This window comes from Rattus norvegicus, chromosome 12, assembly GCF_021556685.1.
Source record: "Rattus norvegicus strain SHRSP/BbbUtx chromosome 12, alternate assembly SHRSP_T2T, whole genome shotgun sequence".
Lineage (NCBI taxonomy): Eukaryota > Metazoa > Chordata > Mammalia > Rodentia > Muridae > Rattus > Rattus norvegicus.
Genome location: NC_141545.1, coordinates 51,871,326 through 51,893,115, shown reverse-complemented (window position 1 = coordinate 51,893,115; position 21,790 = coordinate 51,871,326). Strand labels below are relative to the sequence as shown.

Genomic DNA, 21,790 nt, shown 5'->3' with positions numbered 1-21,790 from the left:
CTTGTGGCGATCCCGGAGAGAAACTTGCCAAAGGACTTCTCGTGAAGTCCCTGTGGCTTCTCTCCTCTTCTGCGGTCTCAGGTAGGTTGGCAAGCCATGTGGTTTCTTCAGGATTGAACTGCAGTTGCTGGTTTGTGTGTGGTGACTGCCAGGTAAACTGGACTGAAGCTAGCTGCTGATTCGTATTTGGTGTTTGCCTTTGGAACTGAACTACTGTTAGTTAGTATCCTGACAACGAAGACTGGACTTGCCCCCAAAGAACTCTTCCCAAGCAGGTCTACTTCTACTACATCCTAATGACTTTTCTCTTTCACTATCTCTGGTGGGTGGTGGGCTAGAGGAGAGGTTAAATGCTTAATAGAGTAGGTTGGGAAAAAGTTATGCCTACACGGCAGATCACATTCTTCTGTGGACATCCCTTGTGAGCGTCATCTCCCTGTGGACCACACTCTCACGGGCTACATCTCCAGCATACCACTCCCATCCCCCACCCAATGAACTCTAGGCAAGTTGCTGAGGTCTAGACCAGATCCTCATGCTTGCTAGCTAAGCGCTGTACTGTCAGGTGGCTTCCCAGCCAGGTGCCATGCAGGCCATTGAAAACCAAACGCATCTCTCCTCTCACTGTCTTTAAGCTGGAACCTCTGTTTTGGATTTTCAGCGTGAGCTTGGTTAGCTCATCTTCTGGACCTCAGACCACTTGGTTCCTGTGAGCTGCAGGCTGATCGGTCCCCTTAGAGAAACATTCGGCTTCTGTGAGAACCCAGACTAATCATGCACACCTGCTTTTTAGAGGGGTCAATCTGAAGCTCTGGTACTATGTGGCTGTGTGATGGTGGGAAGTGGCAACCAAGAGAGCTCAGAGTCCTAGGGGTCAGTCTTGTTGTCTTTGCCTGAAGGGGCCACACAACTGGGGCATTGAAGACACGGAGGAGTGAATTTGCCAGGGAAGGGACCTGTGGGTGACTTCTCAGCTCTTCACCCTGACCCCAAGGGCCTTCTCTGCCTCCTTGATTCCTGGCTCATTTCTGTCCCTCAGCCATCTGTACCATCATGTCCCCTGAGCTTCCCCCTAGGTCCCATGGCCACATGTCTCCTCTCCTTCCCCTCCTCCCCTCCTCCCTCTCCTTCTTGCCATCCTTCCTCTCTTTCCCTTTCTCTTCCTTCTCTTCTTCCTCTTCTCCTTCCTTTCCCTTCCTTCTCCTTTTCCTTCCTGCCATCCTTCCTCTCCCTCTTCCCTTCCTCTTCCTTCTCTTCCTCTTCTCCCCCTCCTTGTCTTCCCTCCTCTCCCTCCCCCCTTTCTCTTCCTTCTCCTCTTCCTCTTCTCTTTCCTCCTCCCTGTCTTCTCCAAGATGAAATGTACTCCTTTCTAGGAACCTTGCTGGTCCGGTTCCACTTTGCTGCTGTGAAGCTGCCATTAAGTGGGCTGTACACATCACTCCCTTCCTTGGGATGGGGCCTGAGAACAGAAATCTTATTTGAGCAGGAATTAACTGGCAGAGAGGAAGCCACGCCCTCCAGACACTGAGCTGAGTCAGGAGGAGGAGCTTGGTTGGAGGACCCAGACCAATACAGCAGGCTAGGCTGGCAGTGTGCAGAGCCTGGGGCCAGCTCAGGGTCCTCCCTTAGTAAGAATAGCTGGCCTAAGCATTGTTGGTGAACAAGTACCCTGTGGTGGCCTGTGGGGTGTGTGTTGTTTGTATTCATGTGTGGTGTGGTGGTGGTGGTGGTGGTGGTGTTTGGTGTATGTGTGTGTTGTGTGTTGTGTGTGTGTTATATGTGTGTATTGTATGGTGTGTGTACATGTGTGTTGTGTTGTATGTGCATGGTATGGTGTTTGTGATGTGTATGTGTGTGTGCGCGTGTGTGTGTGCGCGTATGTGTGTGCGTGTGTGTGGTATGGTGTGTGTGGTGTTTGGTGTATGTGTATTTTGTATGTTGTGTGTGTTGTGTGTGTTGTATGTGTTGTGTGTTTTGTATGTTGTGTGTGTTGTGTGTGTTGTATGTGTTGTGTGTTTTGTATGTTGTGTGTGTTGTGTGTGTTGTATGTGTTGTGTGTGTTGAATGGTGTATGTGTGTGTTGTGTTGTGTACGTGTGGTATGGTGTTTGTGATGTATGTGTGTGTGGTATGGTGTGTGTGGTGTGTGATATATGTTGTATGTTATGTATGTGTGTATGTGTGTATATGTTTGTGTGTGCATATGTGACTGTGCTTCTGTGTATGTGTGTGGTGTGTGTATAGTGTTTGGTGTGTGCACGATGTTTTTGTGTATACAGTATGTGTATGTGTTATGTGGTGTGTGGTGTATGTGTGTGTGGTATGGTGTATGTGTTGTGTGTTCTGTATTGTGTGGTATGTGGTGTGGTATGTGGTGCATGATGTGTGGTGTGTGTATGTTTGTATGTGCATGCATGCATGTGCTTCTGTGTATATGTGTGGTGTATGTGTGGTGCGTGTGATGTATGATGTGTGTGTGTGTGTGTGTGTGTGTGTGTGTAAAATCTCTGGGTACTTGGGAGTAAAAACTTAGAGAAAGGGAAGTAGGAACATTTTAAGGTCAAAGCCAACAGGTCATGAACTTCATTCAGGAACAAGAACACTGGAACAGAGAAGCTTGTGATCGGTGGAGGGAAGACATTCTTCTCAGTGTTTTAGAAACAATGTGTCTGTAAGTGCCCCCTGTCATTGTCCCTTTTATGTCCCCAGCAAACATGCCAGCTTCAAGGAGATGCCCCTTCTGCAGAGGAGAGAAGTGAGGCTCTGAGAGGGGCAGAGGCCTGCTTAGGTCAGGGAGGTTTCAACATCACAGGGAGGTGCTGGAGGGTGGAATGGAGAAGTGTGGAGGCTGGGGGACATCAGTCTCCAGCATGGGTGTAATGTCCTAGACCTCCTCAGTAGCCTGACCCTTCTGCTGGTGTAGGACAGGCTTGTTGGCACTTCCCTGATGCCTCCCAGGAGCCCTGGCTTCCCACACCTCCCCAACTCCCCAAGGGCTCAAATATGTGCTGTCTCCATGAAGATCACCCTCTCATAGCCTTGGTGACCATGAACTCTTCAGGGACCTTCAGTGTTTCAGTCAGAAACACTGGACATATTTATAGGACAACCAAGGCCCAGAGAGAGAAACAAGCTGCTTGTTCCCACAGTGAGGTGAGCTGAGGTTGGGGATGGATTCAAACTCCTGTATCTTCTTTCTTAGAGGAGCCTATACCATGTCCCCAGGCAGTCACTGGAGCAGTGATGTCACTGCTGTCCAAAGAACAGCCCTGACAGACATTCTGGCAGTGCCAGGGAGCATGAGTGAATCATCCAGATACTGTTGCTCCAGATACTCCATATGCCCCAGATACTCCATATGTCCCAGATACTCCATATGCCCCAGATACTCCAGATGCCCCAGATACTACAGATGTCCCATGTACTCCAAGCACTCTAGATATTATTATTCTTCCTTACAACTGAAGATTGACACCCGGGGAGGATAAGAGTCTTATGTATCAAGGTCACACAGCTTAAGGTCATGAGAGACCAGAAGATTAGGCTGGGTCCTCTCTATCATGTCTTTATCACACACACTGGGAACTCAGACAAGCTTCCTTCACTGTGGACAAAGACAGGCTATGAGCTGAGCACTCACTGGGCAGCTGAAACCTCCAGGGCCTCCACAGCCCAGCAGGTGATGAGGACTTTATTTTGTGGTTGCCATGACTGACGTGCCCAGCTCTGTCCCCTGTGGTCCAGACTAAGCATCAAGTCTCAACTGTTTGAGTTGGTGACACTAACAGACTTTGGGACCCATCTTTCCAGCTGTATGACCTTGGGAGGGCTATTTATGATAGGCTTCTCTTGTCCTTACTTTCCTCATCTGCAAACTAGAAATAATAGTGGTATTTCAGATCCCTTCCTGCGTTCCCCGTGCCAGCCACAACTGGAACACTTGAGCAGAAGGCAGGCTTCCTGGAAGCAAGAACTAGAGTCAACCGGAAGAATGTGAGCCATGGAAGGTGGTAGGTAGAAGAGGGCTGAGGTCAGCCAAAGGTTTGAAAGAGACTCTGGACCTCGAAGGGCCGGGTTATCCTTGCATTCATAAGTGGGGAGGGATAGGGACTATCTTGATTTGCAATGCCCTACTCCTGGGAGAGGATGGGTTCTCCCCACGCTTGGGGATGTCTGCGATGAGCAGTCCGAGTTCCAGGCCTCTGTGTCTGCAGTGAGGTGGGATAAGCTAACCTGGAGCAGGGAGTTACTGCTGCTCTGGGGGTCCTCAGGAGGCCACTCCTTCAGAGGCTTGGGTGAGAGCAGGAAGCAGCAAGCATTCCTCATGGCCGCCTCCCCTACACCTCACTGGGCAGGAATGTCAGGGGGATGGCGCTTATCTCTCCCCTAAGAATCCCAGGAGGCTGTGTCCCATCAGCTATTTGTCCAGACGGGTCCTAAATCAGGGCTCCTCCCCCTCCTCATCCCCCACAGGTGGTGCAGAATCCGGACCTCTGCCAACCCAGACACCAAGGAGTCTGAGCACAAGCAAGCGGCCACACAGACCCGCTGCAGCCCGGGATGGCCAAGGGTGGCTGGGTACTGGACATGGTCGCAGCAGGGGCTGACACGGACTTAACTTGGACAGGCCTGGTTTTGAGTTGATCTCAATCCGGCCTCAGTTCCCTCATCTCTGAAATGGGCGTATCCACAGGCTTCTCTTGGGTGCCGACAGGACCACCTACAGCCCCTGCCTTGGCTGCTCTAGCTACCTTGACTGGTCCACATCCTCCTCTTCTGTCTCATTAAACGCACATACACTCAAGCCGCCCACGGCTTTGCCCGGCGGAACCCACTTCTTCCTTCCGCAAACTCCCTAAACATTCTAACACCTTCCTATGGCTTTTCCAGCTTGGCTAGTATCCATTTATTTTGGGACTTCCTTCTGGGAGACTACGTGGGTCAAGGGGAAGACACCTCCCCCCCGCAACCCCCCTCCCCAGTTGTTGAAATATAGCACCAGGTCTTCCCTTCCAGTCTGATTTCACAGCCCTGTGGAACACAGTGGTTATAAATAACACGCTATAGAATATGCTAGAAGGTGCTAAGTGCTATAGGAGAGAAGCAGGCAGGGGAGGGGGGAGGTTGGGTGTCGCGGGGGTGGGAGTGGGTGCTGGGATCTTAACAGGGCTGCTATTTATAGTCTTATCTCTTCCTGTAGGAGCTTCCAGCTTGACGTCTGTCTGATGATGTGCACCATCCTGCTTGCTAAGCGCTTAGGCACGTTCATATGTGTGCGTATGTGTGCATGAATTTTTAGGGCGTGTGTGCAAACAGCCTGTACACCGCTGAATGTGCAGACCCCCTGAAATATAACACCAGAACAGGGAGATCCAGCAGACTCTTTGAGTCAGTTTTTCTCCAAACTCACCACTCAGGGGTTCCTCAGATGGGGAAACTGAGGCTGTGGGGGGCCGTGGGGCTCACACCAGGGCGCATAGCCTGCAGAGAGCTTGGCAGGGGGTGGGATTCCTATTCTGTAGACACCCAGGGGTCTTTCCATAGAGCCAGGCGGTGGAGAAGCAGGAATAAGGTTCAGGCCTGAATTTTTCTTCCTGTCCCTCCCACCCTAGAGGCCACTTAAGCGTCGTATAACTGCTCTGTGATGTATGGAACTCTCTGGCCGCGCATAAACGGAGGGTCACATGCCAGGCAGGAATGCCCACAGACTTCTTCCCATTCTGTGAAATACGCGCCTCCTTTGACTGGGGTTTGTTTTATTAGACCCACGGCAGTGAGGGGCCTGTGTAGCTAAACCAGCTTTCCATCACTCCTTTCTCCCGAGAAGCAGCAGTGTGGTACATGAAGAGAAAAGGCTTGCTTTCTCTGTTCTTTCTCAGCACAGACCCTCAGAACTACATCTTCCTGGCCCAGGGCAGGCTGCACGCACGCACGGCAGGCCACTTGAGGTCTTGTGCCTGGAGAAACGGCTTTTGATCTTACGGGAGAGGGGGTGCGGGGTGGGGCGGGGAGGTAGTGAGTTTGGCACAGTCCCTTGACATTGCTTTCTACAGATTCATTAATCCTGCACCAGACCTCTTGAGGCCACCTCATGTGGAGGAGATGTGGGAGAGCCTTACATCTCAGGACTGTGGCATTCTGTTCCCATCTGATGCCTTAATCTGGGACTTGGGGGTGGGGTAGGGGCGGGGCTGAGGCTTGTTCTGGGCGGGGCTTGTTTCCATTGGAGCTTGTGGCCTTGGGGCTTCGGCAGGCATCCCTGCCTCGTGGCAGTCCCCTGGGGATATGTGAAGTAATCCTGTCTGTCTGCCTAAGCTTGTGGAAAGAAACAACCATGGCCTTAAATGCTTCTGGATGAATTTGAGTAGCAAGACAAAATAGAGCTTACGTCTTCCAACCTGACCCGCCCCATTCTCCTTCAGAAGAGGATGAGAAGAAAGACTTCGAGGCCAAACTGGACTTGGCTTCAAATTCTTCCCTGCGCGGCTCCCGCGTTACCCCACTGACTCTCTAGAGTCAACGTGCAGGCCAGCACATGCGCAATGGCTCCGTTTGTTTCTCGGGGCTCTAGCACGGTGCTGAGTGTCCAGTTCCCCAGGGTGTACACCAGAGAATAGGAGTGAGCTTATTATGACTCTAGGTCAGTGGTTCTCCAGCTTCCTGATGCTGTGACCCTTTTAAACAGTTCCTCATGTCGGAGTGACCCCCAACCATAAAGTTACTTTTGTTGCTACTTCATAACGGCAATTTGGCGACTTTTATGAACCACAATGCAACTATCTGTGTTTTCCGGTGCTCTTAGGAGACCCCTACAAAAGGGTCACCTGACCTTCAAGGGGGTCACGATCCGCAGTTTGAGAACCACTAGAATAGGGACCTTGCGATTGAATTAAGGGAAAGCAAAACACTATGCAAATGAATGGGTGTGGCCATTGCTTTCTTTTCTGTGCTCCTAGGACTGAACATAGGCTTCTGATTACTGAGCTACAGACTGGCTGTAGCTCAGACCATCCTCCAGCCTGGAGTTTAGCCTCCTGAGCAATTCAGTGTGAATGTATTTCAGAATTAAGTACCAGGCAGGCGTGACTCTTTTGGTGAGCCATGTTTTGAGTTTGGATCTGACATGTGGAGTGGGGGTTGGGGGTCGTTCACTGCTGGGCTGTACTCACGTGTCAGCACCACCCGGAGGATCTCCTTGGCTGTGACACACATTCAGGAGACGTCTTTTGTAATGTCCAGCACATTCTGGGGACTTTGTCAAGGATATCTTCCAGACGCTTCAATTCCTTCTCTTCCAACCTTTGGACCTTCAGAATGGATCCCGAAGAGCTTGTGCAGTTAGGTATCATCACCACAGACTCATCTGGGAAACTCGAGGAGGTGATTTCTCTTCTGTGTGGAGGTGGTAGAGCGCCCATACACAAGTTAAATTGCTCCAACATTGCTGGGTAATGCTGTCACACGGGATCCCCGTTGTATTTGAGGACATGGAACCCACTGTGTCCTGGTGGGACCTGAGTGTACTGGGTCCAATCACAGGTAACCGCTTCTCTACCTTTCCTTCTTGCTGTCAAGGTGGCAGGCATTGTGGGAAAAGACATCTTCCTTGGCCAGGGTATGCTGCCCTCATGCACAGCCCTGTGGTTCCTAGGCTGGACTGCATGGACAAGTAGCAGCAACCTGGAAACCTCCTGGCTTCCTCTATTGGCTGCCCTGAGATTCTGCCCAAGGCCAGGGTTTCCCCACTAGCCAACATCTCTAAATCCTAGGGGCACCATTGCATTTTGGAATCTCTCCCCAATGGCCCCAGTGACAGTCGATTGCCAAGTGCCCCAAGGAAACCCTGACTGTGAGATACCATTTATCAGAAGGAGCTGGCCTCGGGCCAGTTGTTTCCCATCTCATCTACCAGTGAGGGGAAGCGCTCACACAGATCTACCCAAGAGTCACAACTCTCTTATTTTCTTATCTCTGGCTCTCGCTTCTCTCCTCGAGATGTGAGATACCACGAAGATCTCAGCTTTTTTGCTTTGAGGCTTTGTAAATCTGAAGCCCCTATTCCAGGCCAAAGCCTTCACACCTTGGCCAGTCTCCAGTCTCCCACACCACCGGCAACTAGATGATCCTGCCAGAACCCTCAGGAGCTGGGTAATGTACAGGCAGTGTAGGGTGATGTGACACAGAGGGATGAGTTTGGTGACCCAGTTCCTGTCACTCACCTGGAGATACCAGTGGCCACTCAGGGCCTTGACTTCTCTTCTCAGAAGTGTCTACACTGACTCTCCTTATTCCCAGTGAGGTGTCTAAGTGACACTAGGATATGACCTTCCTGAAGACAAAGACACTGCTTTAGTGTTTCTGGTTCTGGTTAAGTGGTTCTATCAGGCCCCTGGTCATTGTGTTTAGCCCACAACGGGTAGGATTCTGCATTGGAAGGCTTTTGCCTCTTGGTGCATGACAAGCACACCCACACCCAGGTGCTATCTTCCCAGGGCCCTGCATTTTTCCTGGATGCTGAAGAGATCTCTGTAACTCTCCCTCTGACTCAGCCACTCAAAGCTTTGGAGGCTTTCTCCATAAAGTAGAGGTGGCGATCTCTTCTTCCATCATCTCCTCCTCTTCCTCTCCCTCCTCCTCCTCTTCCAATACCTCCTTTTCTTCCTCTTCTTTCTCCTCTTCCTCCCCTCCTCCCCTTTCATCTCCTCCTCCCTTCTCTCTTTCTCCTCTCCCTTTCCTCCCTCTCCTTCTCCCCTTCCTCCCTTCTCCACTCCTCTCCTCCCCTCCTCCCCTCCACTCCTCCTCTCCCCTCCTCCCTTCCCCTCTCCCTCCTTCTCTTCCTCCTTTCCTCCCTCTCTCCTCATCTCCTTTTCTCCCTTCTCCTCTCCCTCCTTCTCTTCCTCCTTTCCTCCCTCTCTCCTCATCTCCTTTTCCTCCCTTCTTTTCTCCCTTCTCCTCTCCCTCCCCTACTCCCTCCCTTTCTCCCTTCTCTCCCTTCCTTTTTCCTTCTCTGCCTCTCCTCCCCCTCCTCTCTTTCTGGCCAAGTCAATGGGCTTCAGGTTCAGTGAAAGGCTTTGTCTAAAAAAATAAGATAGATGGGTGTTAGGGGACAGCTCAGTAAGTTATCTAACTTACTAACATGAAGGCTGAGGTTTAGATCCCTCGCACACACGTGAAAGCCATGAAGAGTAGTGGCTTGCCTGTAACCTCAGGGATCAGGAGGCAGAGACAGGGCATCTTCAGGGCAAGCTAGGCAGTCAGACTAGCATAATCAACAAATTCTGTGTTCAACAAGAGAACCGGCCTAGTAAATAAAATGGAAAGCAACTGAGGAAGAAACCTTTCTACATGCACACACAAATATATGCACATGGACTGATCCCACATATAGCCACATGCATGCCAATAAGCCTACATACATGTACACACACACACACACACACACACACACACACACACACACCACACAAAGTGGAAAGCAGCTGAGAAAAACATCTGATGCCAGCCAATGACCTCTGCATACCCATGTACACATGCATATATACACACCTCTACACATGTACATATACACATGTGTGTGTTTTGTAACAAAGGATGTCCAGCTACTCAGTGGAAAAGCACAGTGTTGGGTTTTTAAAATGTTATAGGGTCTCTATTGTGATTACATCCAGCAAAGACTCAAGACCACTAGTAGGATGTTTACCAGAGAAGGAAATTTCCAAGCTCCCAGATCACCTAGGGATCAAAAATCTGTTGATAGCACATTTAGCTAGATAGAGGGCAGTTACCAAGTTCTCCAAGTATGCCATAGTGCTTGGAGAATGGAAATAGCTATACGTGGGAAGACCTTTTAGGTCCCACCTTCACCAAATAGTCAAATTTAGTCCTCCAACAGTGAGGTCTAGGGAGGGACTCTGTGTGTCTCATGAGGAGATACCATCAGAGTGTGTCTCTGGAGTGACTATAGAAGAATTTGAGACCGCAGATCAATCAATAGGCAAAATGAAAGCCTAGGACCTTAAAAACATAACCCACCTGACTAAAAAGTATTGACGTTGGACTGGAGAGATGGCTCAGTGGTTGAGAGCAGCGGCTGCTCTTCCTGAGGACCCTGGTGTGATTCCCAGCAACCACATGATGGCTCACAATTGTCTGTAACTCCAACCCCAGGAGATCCAATGTCCTCTTCTGGCCTTCTTGGTCATTTCACATGCTCGCAGTACGTAGATCTGTGTACAGGTAAAACATTCAAACACATCAAACAAAGTAAAACCCTTTTTAAAAACGCTGATCATCAAAAAAGAAAACTATTAAAGGCGAGGGACTATTCTAGATTTAAAAATCAGGGGAGCAGACTCAAAGCTTCTGATGACCCAGGCTGAGATCATTGATCTGGTCACTAATCAAGGCTTGAAGCATATGTAGGACAGGTGGGCTCTCGGGATGGTTATATGTTTGTGAGGGTGAGGTGGTTTCAGGACAAGGTCCTTTTGGTATAACACAAAGAAGAGTTTAATAGTCATGTGCTTCGAAGGAGGGGAAAGGAGGGGGAGGGTGGAGGAGTGGGAGGGGAAGGGGAAGGAAGGTGGAGGAGTGGGAGTAGAAGGAGGGAGGGGAGGGGGAGGGAAGGGGGAAGGGGAGGGAGGGGGAAGGAGGGGGAAAACATCCCTGGGGCTCTTTGGAACCCTAGCATTATGGGATGCACATATCTACATCTGAACTTCAGGGTCTCAATTTCCACCCTTTGCTGGTCCAAAACTTTCTGGCTGTCATGTGACATCTGAGTAACTTTCAGCTGGAGAACAGCCCTCCAGGGGCCCCATTTCCTTCACCTGCTGTTGAGGGTAGTGTGGGCAAGTACCTACCACACTGCCAGGAGTGCTATGCTGAGCTCTGCATCCAGGTGTCCAGCCTAACACCCCAATGGAGAATCTGAGGAGATGAAGGAGGGAGAAAGAAAGGCCATGTGCTGGACTTTCCCAGGCTGTCCCTGCTCTCAGGCCATCCCTCCTGGCTCCCTGTTAGTTCTTCTGAATCACTGGAATTCCACTGGTTCTCCTCAGCCTCTCACAGTTGGCCTGTTGATGGGTGGTCCCCAACCTCTCAAGTGCATGCCCAATGCCCGTCCCTGCCTCTATAATGCTGTCTCCTGCTTCTCTTTTCTCTTCACCCTGGGTCAGTCACCACAGCACCTGTAGGGGTATGCCCCTCTTCCCGTTTCCCTCTCATCCGTCACTCTGCCCTGTCTGTCAGTCTGTCTCCCTCTGTCCTGCTCTCTTTGGACACACATGGCCTCACCTCCCCCGTATGTTTGATGGCTTCTCCTCTGCAGGACTGCGGAGCTGGCTTACTTGGGTACAGGTCTGAACTCTGGCTGTTAGGGGAAGGGGTGGGATTCTCTTCAACCTCTCTGGGCCTCAGTGGCCTCATTTTCCCCAGTAGTGGTGTGAACAGACCACCCACACCTGAGTGTGAGAGTCAGCTGGAAAGACCACTCCTGAGGTTCCAATTGGCTCTTGCAACCCACCCCTGGTGGCTCTGGACAACTACACACCTTGTGTCCCCCACAGCAGCCTCACCATGCTAGCCTTGGTCTCCTCTTGTCATGCCTTGGTCTCCTCTTCTGGACACTCAATCTGTGATTTTCAAACGAGCCCCATGTTCTTTGAGCCCCGTCTTCACTGTAAAGTTAGCTTTTCATCCCTTCCCCTTAAGTGAATCTGACTACAGAGACTAGAAGTGAAAGTATTGGTAACTCACCAGGTATCCAACATGTGCCACTAGGTTCTGGGTAGCCTGTTCCAAAGTAGTTACGTTTCATTCTTTCTACACCTTTATTCGAGTGTCAGGGTGTTTTGGCTTGTGAGATTTTGTCTTCCCCACTATGGGTTAATTCCACAATGGCCAGCCATGCCTGTTCCCACAGCCTGTTACAAAGCTCAGTGAAAATCTCAGCCCAGGTCAGTGTGGCCTCTGCAGCTTGGGCCTGTAGTTTGATACATCTCCCTAGAGGAGTAGGATGCCTGCCTTTCCAGTCCCTGGCTTTCTGCACTGAGTTTTCCATGCTCTCAGAGGCTTCTGCTGGTTTATACCTGGCTGTCTGACAGAAGACTTGTGCTACTGAAGAAGCATCTGGAGGAGAAAGGGCTCTGTTACCATTCTCTGCTAATATGTAGAATTAGAAACCAACCAAACAAACAAACAAAGCAAAAAAAAATTAACAACTAAAAGCTTCAATCTACTATGGGGCCAGAGACAGCTCAACTGCACAGTTTTGACAGCTGGGGTGCTGCCAAATGAGTCAGGACAGTGAACTGTCAACCACCCCCAACCCGGACTTCATCTTCCCACAAACTCCAAACAGGTTGTTTATTATTTGTTTATCTGTGTTTACATCAATTCATTATCCCATTCCTTTGTTGTTAATCCAGTTTATCTATCTATCTATCTATCTATCTATCTATCTATCTATCTATCTATCTCCCACCCACCTACCCATCCACCCACCCAGTCACTCACCCAACCACTCACCCATCCATCACCCACTTATTATATCTATTTATGTATCTATGTATCTATTTATGTATCTATGTATCTATCTGTGTATCTGTGTATCTATTTATGTATCTATGTATCTATCTGTGTATCTGTGTATCTATTTATGTATCTATGTATCTATCTGTATATCTATGTATCTATCTATGTATCTATGTATCTATCTGTGTATCTATGTATCTATCTATGTATCTATGTATCTATCATCTATGTATCTATCTATCCATCCACTCACTCACCCACCCATCCATCACCCACCTATTGTATGTATGTATGTATGTATGTATGTATCTATCTATCTATCTATCTATCTATCTATCTATCTATCTATCATCTATCTGTCTGTCCATCCATTAATCCATCCACCCATTTATCCATTTACCTATTATATCTATCTGTCGTCTATCACCTATCTACCCACTTATTATCTATTTCCATCTTCTATCTATGTATCTGTCTATCAATCTACCATCCATCATCTATCTATCTATCTATCTATCTATCTATCTATCTATCTAGTCCACCTATCTATGTATGTGTCTACAACCTATCATCTATCTAATCTATCATATATGTATATATTTATCCTCTATTATCTATGTATCTAATCTATCATCTATCTACTATTTATCTATTATCGATCTATCTATGTATCCATCCATCCATCCATCTGTTTGCATCCATGCATCCATCCATCCACTCCAGAATAAGCCAATCCTGTCTTCTGGTTCCCCTGGAATCCTGCTGTGTGTTCTCACATGGTTCACTGTTTCTCTGAACTCCAATTCCCTCAATAGAGGTGAAACTTAGAGACACTTAGGAACATCAGGGATGTCTGTTAAAGGCTGGCCTTTACATCTCTAGACAGATAGTGTGAGTCTGAGTCTGAATCAGGGACCAGGACCCTGCCTTGAACCCACAGAAGATTTCAGTTTCTTTCCTCCAATGTAGTCAGTTACTGGTTCTAGTGTCTTGGAAGGTGGTGCAGTACCCCCCCCCCCCCCGCACCCATGACTGATACATTTATACCATGCCTTCCCACCAACCCCGAGACTTCCCTGGCCAACTCTGGCTTCACCTTCTACTCACACCCATGGATGGTGCTTAGATTTCTTTGTACTTTGTTCTCAATGATCCAGCACTCTCAGGGATGGGCTAGCATGGGGATATTCAACTGGGCTCCCACACTGTCCCCTCTGGACTAATCCAAACCAGACCAGGAGAGCAAAACCCAGATAGGTGTCACAGCCACGGCAGAGCCCTCAGCATAGAGCTGCAGGCCTCAGGCCAAGCCTTCTGCCTTCCTTGCCTCCAGTCACTCTGAGCCCTGTGGATGCTCCAGAGACGCCTTGGCTGTGCAGAACCTTTTTGTAAATGGTCTAGTTCCCGAGAGCTCTTCCTTCTTCAAAAGAGGGAGACGGGGGAGAAAGGCAGAAGAGGAGAGAGAGGAGCGAGAGGAGAAAGGAAAGGAAGAGGATTTTTATCTGCAGTTTTGTTCAGAGTTTTGTGCACTGTTTGAATGGGCTGTTTGTAGCCTGAGGGTCACCCTGGAGGGTCACTAGCTATGCCTCTGCTGTGATGAGGGCCTGCTTTGGGAGACCAACTCTGGCCTGTAGCTCAGAGAAAGCAGATTTTAGAGCCAGAGTCTAAGGTGGAATGCCTTCAGAGTACTGACTGGAAGGGCCTACTCAGGGACCCTCTCTCAGCAGATGCAGCTTAGACAGAGGAGACAGACAAGCCAGAAGCAGAGGCCAGGCTGGGACTGGGACAGCGAGTCCTGAATCCCATCTCCAGGTGACTCAATGCCTGCTCTTCACCTTGGCATTGACCTCAAGACTCTTCTGCCAGCCTAGGATGTGCGTAGGAAGGTCTCCACACCCTGCTTTGGCTGGACGCCTTGGGGCCAGGTCACCCGAGGCCGAGCTTGCCTCATCTCGGATTCTTTTCCTTCCCCACACTGCTGTCTTGGCTGTCTTGCTCACTGCAGTCAGCACCAGCCTGCCTTAGAACGGGTCACATTACAGCCACAGCTGGGGCCCAGGGACCCAACTGCAGGCCTGCCAGAGCAGGTGGCTCGCCAGAGAGCCAGAGAGACACTGAAATGCACACAGCAAGGTCGCACAAAAGACTGAAGTCCACCAGGACACAGAAGTCAAGACAGCTGGCCTAGTCCAACTTGATCAAGAGAAGCCCAGCCCTGCTGAAGACAGCCACAGGAAGTGACTGAGCCCAGGGCTTAGGCCAAGAGCTCTGGCAGGCCAGCTCTGCAGCCTGGGGAGTCACTGGGCTCCTCACATTACAGGAGCTGTTGTCATGGTTACTGGTAGTTTTATGGCCTAGCAAGTGGAAACACATGACACCCAGTTACGTTTGAGCGTTTGAGCGTCAGATCAACAGTCAGTGTTAAGTCAACCCCTGGCAGTGCTTGGGAGATATTTATCCTAAAGGTCATTCTCTGTCTTCTGGAATTCTCACGTACCAGGGCCCCTGGTGTTTGACCCATCAAGCAATGGCCTCATTATTGTTGAAGAAAATCCCCCGAGCGGAGGCATCTTCTCCCTCATGATGTGCAAGAGTCCCCAGATGACAGGAACTCAGAGACCGTTTCTCCCAGACGTTGAACGTTAGGTATCAAATACGGATGTCAGCAGAGCCCGTGATTCTGACAATAATTAATAACATTTGACACGGAATGTTAACGCTCATTTCGCAGAGCGTCCGCTCTGCTCCAGACACACCCTTTTCTCAGCTCTGTCATGTCTCCATGCAGGGCCCTGGCTCACGGTGACGGCACACTGTCATCACTAGCTAAGCCATTCCCAGGGCTCAACCAAAATAGATGCTAAGAGTGTGGTCCCCCAACCACCACAGTGGAGCACCTGCCCCATACACGGAAATTATTCCTAGGTCATCGTGACATCTCCGTTTTGAAAATGGGGAACTTGAATCCCCAGCTCAGAGGCATCAATAGTCAGGAAGCTCAGATCGACAGAGAGCCACTGGCTTCTGCGCGAGCTCCAGACTCCCCTAGGCTTCTCCGTCGGCCACATGGTTACAGCCCTGTAAGTTAGACCCAGGGTAGACAATCTACTGCAGTGCGTGCCCCCAGCTGGGCCTCAGGGACCCCCACGTCCCCTGCTGCAGTGCATGTCCCTGCTATGTCTCAGGGACCCCAGTTCCTCTGAGAACAAAGCTATCACCAAGCTTGTTTCAGATGGGGTTGAGGGGTCCTCTGCACACAATAAAGGGCCCTGGGACAAACACTCCCCAGCTCTGAGGACTGGAGCTGTGGGGGAGCTTGGAGGGTAATGCTCTAGGGAGGTGGCGATAGAGGTTTAGAATAGTTATTTTTTTCATTGCTGTGATGAAATATCTGAGAAGAGCAACCTCAGGGAGAAAGGTTTTATTCTGTCCCAGATTGAGAGTATGGCCCATTAGGACAGACAAGGCTTGAGAAAGCAGACCACACATTGCATCCACAGGCATCAATGCTGGTACTCAGTTCAATTTCTCCTTTCTATCCAGTCCTGGATTCCATCCCAAGGACGGTGCTTTTTCACATTTAGGGTGGATCTCCCACCTCAGTTAACATAACCTAGATACTGTCACAGACAGGCCCAGAGATCTGTCTCCTAGGAGATTCTAGAGACCACTCATTCGACCACATTACCATTTTAACCAACAGACAAGGTTCTGTGACCTCCAGAGCTCTGTGACCTTGAACACATTCCCCAGTCTCGTCAGCCCCATGTCTCCTACATCTACAACGGGAGTAATGCCAGTCTCTATGAGCATCTGTAGTCACTGTCAGGGTAGAACTACCAAGAAGGATCCAGTGTGAGCGGCTTCTTTTCAAGGTGAATTTAGGAGGTGTGAATTCAAGGCAGTGAACAGTAGAAAATAAAGACCTGGCCCCTATGCTTAGGAGCAGGTGACTGGCGGGCACCTGGAGCTTGGCTCTTCTGGGATCCCTGGGGGAGCAGATCGGGCCCACAGCGGGCTGTCCTCAACCTGGTAGTCCCTCTCTCTTCTTCGGTCTCCTTCTGAAGTGATACCTCACCGATTTGGTGTGTCTGACCCTGGGAGCCCAAGGGAGTTCTGGACAAAGAGGGTAGGTAGTGGAGATCTCAGGAGTCAAGCAGGCACCGAAACAAACCCAATCACAGCTTCGCACATCTCTAGGAAGTCCCCGCTCAAGTTGAAAAATACCCTTCTGCTGAATCACTTATGATGACAATAGCAATGTCTTTGGCATCTTCGGTAATAATTGGCACCTAGGATGAAAACCTAGGGGCTTGATCTCACTCAGGGGCTTCAAGGTCACTGTTATCCTGTGATGTCCAACTTCCCAGAGAAGTACACCACCCACCAAATCTCCCTGTGCTCTGAGGAGGACCTGGGGAAGCTCTCTGGGTTCTGAGGGAAGCCTGGAACTCTGCAGAGACAGTGTGCCCACAACATATCCCCAGAGCTTCTGCAACAGACAAGCCCTGGGCTGTCTGATTTAATATCATTTTAAACCGAGGAGGAAAGTGGAGGGAGAGGCCAGTGGGCAGGCAAGGAAAAAAAAAAAAACCATCCAGGCTCAACGGTGGGCCAACAGTCTATCTGTCACCCTGGAGGAAGAGATAGAATTACAGTGGAAGGAATTGCTTTTGAGGGAACCTCCCAGTGTCTGGGGTTTTATCTGACTTGTCTCTATGTTTCCCTAACTTAGCCACTAAATGGTGTCTGTAATTCTTCTTGGAAAGTGAAGACTCAAAGAAAAACAACGGCTTGCCCGGGGCCACCTAAGAAGGAACCAGCAAAGCCAGAGTGAAGGACAGTGTGTCCCAGCTAGTATTGAGAGAGAGGCCACCAGTTACAGCATGTCGCTCAGACCTCGATAGTCATAGGGCGTGGAGGCCTCGCTGAAGTTAACTCATGGTCGGCCTAGTGTCCTTTCCTTTCCCAGCTCTCCTGGCCTCAGTCGCCATGGGACTTCAGTTGAGTGCCTGTTAGTCAGTTCCCTGGACTTGTTTCTTCCATCTGTAAGACAAAGGCATGCAGAGAGCTCGTTTACTGGCACCAGTTGATAGAGGGTGAGGTTGTGATGTGAGAGGGTGACACTGGGACTGATCTGCAGCAGGCAGAGAGTAAAGGGCTTCCAGAGCCATCCTTTAAATCAGCCAGGGGCAGCCAGGTGAGCTGTCTGCAGGTCCCCATGTCTTCCTCACCAACTGTCTCAGGCCTCAGTGGGCTTAGTAGGGCCTGCCAAGTGCAGGCACCCAGGTCCCATCCCCAGCATGGCGAAACCATAATAAAGCCCACCCTCTTAATGATATCCTTCCTCTACAGCTGTTTTGTGGAGGTCCCAAGGGTCCCCTAGTGTGGGAGGGGTGGTGTCCTTCCTGGGGCTCCTATGTGTGGCATACAGAAAGCCAGCCACAGTTGGTACAGTCCATTGGTGTTAGCCAACCATAGCTGGCTAAGGAATCATAGCTGGTAGTCTAGAAAGTCAAGTAGGCAGAGGCAGGAGAGACAGGGTTCAAGGCCCCTTCTGATCCTTACAGAACGGAGTGGGAGGCATACTTACTGCCTGGTGGGATGTCAGTCTCTGTGCCCACCATATCTGTGGGCTTCTATCTCCCCCACGCCCATCTTAACTTCTCACCTTAAACACACTGTGGCCATGTCTGTGACAGCCTATCTCTAGACCACATCATGGGGAAGTCACTCCTGTGGAATTTGAACCCATGGCCTCAGCGTGCTGGTTAAGAGCAGCAACATTAGCAGAAGCTCAATCCGTTCTTTGTTTTTGTTTTTGTTTTTGTTTTTGTTTTTGTTTTTGTTTTTCCTTTCGCTTTTGGACAGAGGTTGAGTTACCCAGGCTGGATTTGAACCTACTCTGTAGCTAGAGCAGGGTTGAGCTCAATCCTCCTGCCTCAGCTTCTTGTGTAACTGGAATTTGGGGCCTATAGCATCAGGCTAAGTACATCTGTGAGGAAAAAGGAGAGAGGAAGGGGAGGGGCAGCAGAAAGAAAGAAAGAAAGAAAGAAAGAAAGAAAGAAAGAAAGAAAAGAAAGAGGAAGAGAAAGAAAGAAAGGGGAGAGAAAGAGAGGAGAGAAGAAAGAGAGAGGAGAGAAGAGAGAGAGGAGAGAAGAGAGAGAGGAGAGAGAGAGAAGAGGAGAGAGAAGAAAGAGAGAGACAGAGAGAGAAGAAAAGAAAGAAAGGAAGGAAGGGAGGGAGGGAGAGAGAGGAGTGGGAGAGGGGGAGGGAGAGAGAGAAGAAAAGGAAGGAAGGAAGGAAGGAAGAAAGAAAGAAAGAAAGAAAGAAAGAAAGAAAGAAAGAAAGAGAGAAAGAAAGAAAGGCAGACAGACTTACAGGGAGCGGCTCCCTCTGGCCGCTGGACTGAGTTACCTCATAGCCAGTTTTCTGGGTCAGGGCTGGGGGTACGTGAAGCTCTCAGGCAAGGCTTCTGGCGGCTGAGCCAATTGGGTTCCTACAGATTATTATTTTAGCAAACCGGTCTTGGATGTGTCCAGAGTCGGCAGGAGGCTCTGCAGCGCTCTCCAAGAAAGTGCACGGCTGCTTGGGTTCTTATTTCAGTCGGGCCCAGGGAGGGGTTCTGTTTTGCTCAGCTTGTGTTTCTGGAAAAACTGGCCCTTGGGAAGAGCCTGGGTGTGGATAGAGGGCTTGGTGGGTCTGGGGAGGATAGGATGGGGGTGGCTGCAGGACCAGGGACTCCATCCTGCTGTTCTTGTATTGGGGACCCCAGAAGGAAGTCAGGCTAAAGATCATGTTGTGCTGGGGTCCTGATGCCTCATTCCTCAACAACATTATCTCAGGGTCTCCGGAGCAGGATGGTGACAGGGACATGGCTTGGGTTGATGGCTCACTGTGATTGGCTGTCACCTGGATGTTGCTGGCCCATTTATTGCCTCAGTTTCCCCACTGGGATAAAGGGGCTTGAAAGCTCATGTGTGTCCTCTTTTTTTCCCTTCCTTCCAACCTTGTGCCTGGCCACTCTCTCCTTCCCAGACCCCCACAGAAGCACCCACCTGCAGCGCCAGACCCCTCTTGTGTCTGGGAGCCCCCTCTTCAACACTTCAGCTCTCTCTGTCTCATCGTCTGGGTATCCTAAATAGTAAGCTCCCTGACCTCCTGCGTGAGTCAGAGGCCCCACAGCAAATTCTTGTTTCTGTCCTCCATTTCTCTGGCAGGACTGCACCAGGAGGCCTGTCTGTGTCCCTTGTTAACCCCGAAGCCACCTCTTTGCTTCTTATGGTGCTCAACGGGGCATAAGAATAACCTCCCCAGGGAAGCTTACAGATGTGTGTCTCAAAGCCAAGGGCAGAGCCCAGAACAACAGACAGACAAACAGACAGATGGACAGGAGGCTTCTTCTTCTCCCAGTCAAGTGCAGCTTTTCTGTCTGAGCCTGCCACCTTCAGTATTTGGTAGCCATCCTTCAGAGGATGGAAATCCCATTCCGACCTCTTTCCAGGCATGGAAAGAGTCTGGGGTTGAGACTTCTCCAAAACTGCCTGCAGGATCCTGGTGGGAAGCTCTCGCCTCCCTGAGCTGCTGTCGCCTTCCTGGGGGACCCACCGTTCCTTCCAGCCCAGAGCAGCATCTTGTCTACACATCACAAGTCTGGGTTGGTGTCGAGTGTCACTGACTTTGGAGTCTCGAGCCCTGGACTTAGTTTTATGGGCTTTGGCTGTCGAGGGCAGCCGACGACTCCATCCATCAACTGGGGACTGCTCTAACACTAATGGTGAATTTATAGAAGTGGTTAAACAAAGTGTTGACAATGTGGACGGTGTGTTTCTGATTAACACACGATCCCAGGCGAAGCTGCCATCTGTGGGGGGGAGTCAGTAAAACGCAGCAGTGAATTCCCAGGCCGGAGACTCCGACTAGACTGGATCACCAGAGGTTGCGCAAGGAGATCATGAGTCTGAGGCTGCCAGGGCCACCCCCTCCCTTCCCCTTTTCCATTTTCTTGAGAGATTACATCTGAGTTCTCTTCCAGCTTTAAGCATTTCCATTAGGAAATTCTGTCAGCTCCTGTGGTGTTCCCTCCAAACCCTGTCCTCAGCCCGACCCCTCTTCCAAGGTGACCTGAAACACAGTAGAGCACTTACCTGCTTTCTGGGTGCTGATGACTCTCTTAAATCATCTCTAGTCATTAAGAGAATGGGTGGGGGCATTTTAAAAAGACTCTTCTTTTAAATAGCATGCCTCTCACTGGAAGTTGCAGCATGGTTCAGAGTGCTCCCTTGGTTCAGAGGTCCCCCTTACTCCAGTGCTCCTTACCCCAGAGCCCCCTTACTCCAGTGCCCCCTTTACCCCAGTAATCCCTTGACCCAGTGCCCCTTTGCCCCAGTGCCCTTTGCTCCAGTGCCCCACATAACCACATTCAATTCCACAGCCAAAGCACATTGTCAGAGCACAGCAATTTGCCTTTGGTGCCCAGCCTGGCCCCTTAGGCAGGATTTTACTTTATTTTCTTAAACAGCCTATAACATTTTATTACACATTAAGATTAGCAACTGCTACCACCTGTGAGAGGAGAATCGCCCATTCTCATACTGGAAGTCCTTGGTGTTACCCCTCCAACCCCCCTGACGCTCCTGGTGGGAGTGTCACAGATACAATGTTGACATTGTATGCAAGCTTCAAGCCTGGCCTTCCCTTTCTGTCCTTTCCCAGACAAAGTCTTGTTATGTAACCCAGGTTGGCCTCAAACTCCTGATCTTCCTGCTTCAGCCTCCAGGACACTGAGGTCACAGGTGTGTGCCACCACACTAGGCTCCATCCACTTTCATTTCTTCTGCATTATCCCTTTTCATTGGTGAATAGTATTCCAATGTATAGATATACCACAGTCTGTCCATTCACTGGCTGAAGAACTCAAGCTGTAGACAAGACTGGCTGTTGAGATTCTTATGCACAAGTGCCAGTGAACATTCATGAACATCTACAGTTAACTGAGAAGTTATCAGAGGCAGAAGAGGTGACAGACAGGCCATTAAGTAACATGGATGCAGCTGAATCAAGAACTGAACACAGGTACAAACTCTAGAGTCTGTGTCTGCTCAGTTAAGTCTATGACAGAATACCTTGTGGCTAAAACAACCCTAAAAACCCCTGTGAATCTGAGCAGGATATAAAGTGTTAACAAGATTCAATGTCCCGGTGAGAGTGTGCCATGTGTCTCAAGGTACTGGAAGATCCTTATGAGCCAGAAAATC

The 21,790-nt window shown here is 49.9% G+C and overlaps 1 long non-coding RNA gene across 1 annotated transcript; it reads right to left on the bottom strand.

The window, feature by feature from the left end:
- Window positions 1-15,938: 15,938 nt before the first annotated feature.
- LOC148002376 (uncharacterized) lies at window positions 15,939-19,107 on the bottom strand. Its single transcript, XR_015634977.1, has 2 exons — window positions 18,951-19,107; window positions 15,939-17,579 (listed from the first exon to the last, which is right to left on the bottom strand). It is a non-coding gene; the product is annotated as an uncharacterized LOC148002376 (long non-coding RNA).
- Window positions 19,108-21,790: the final 2,683 nt, after the last annotated feature.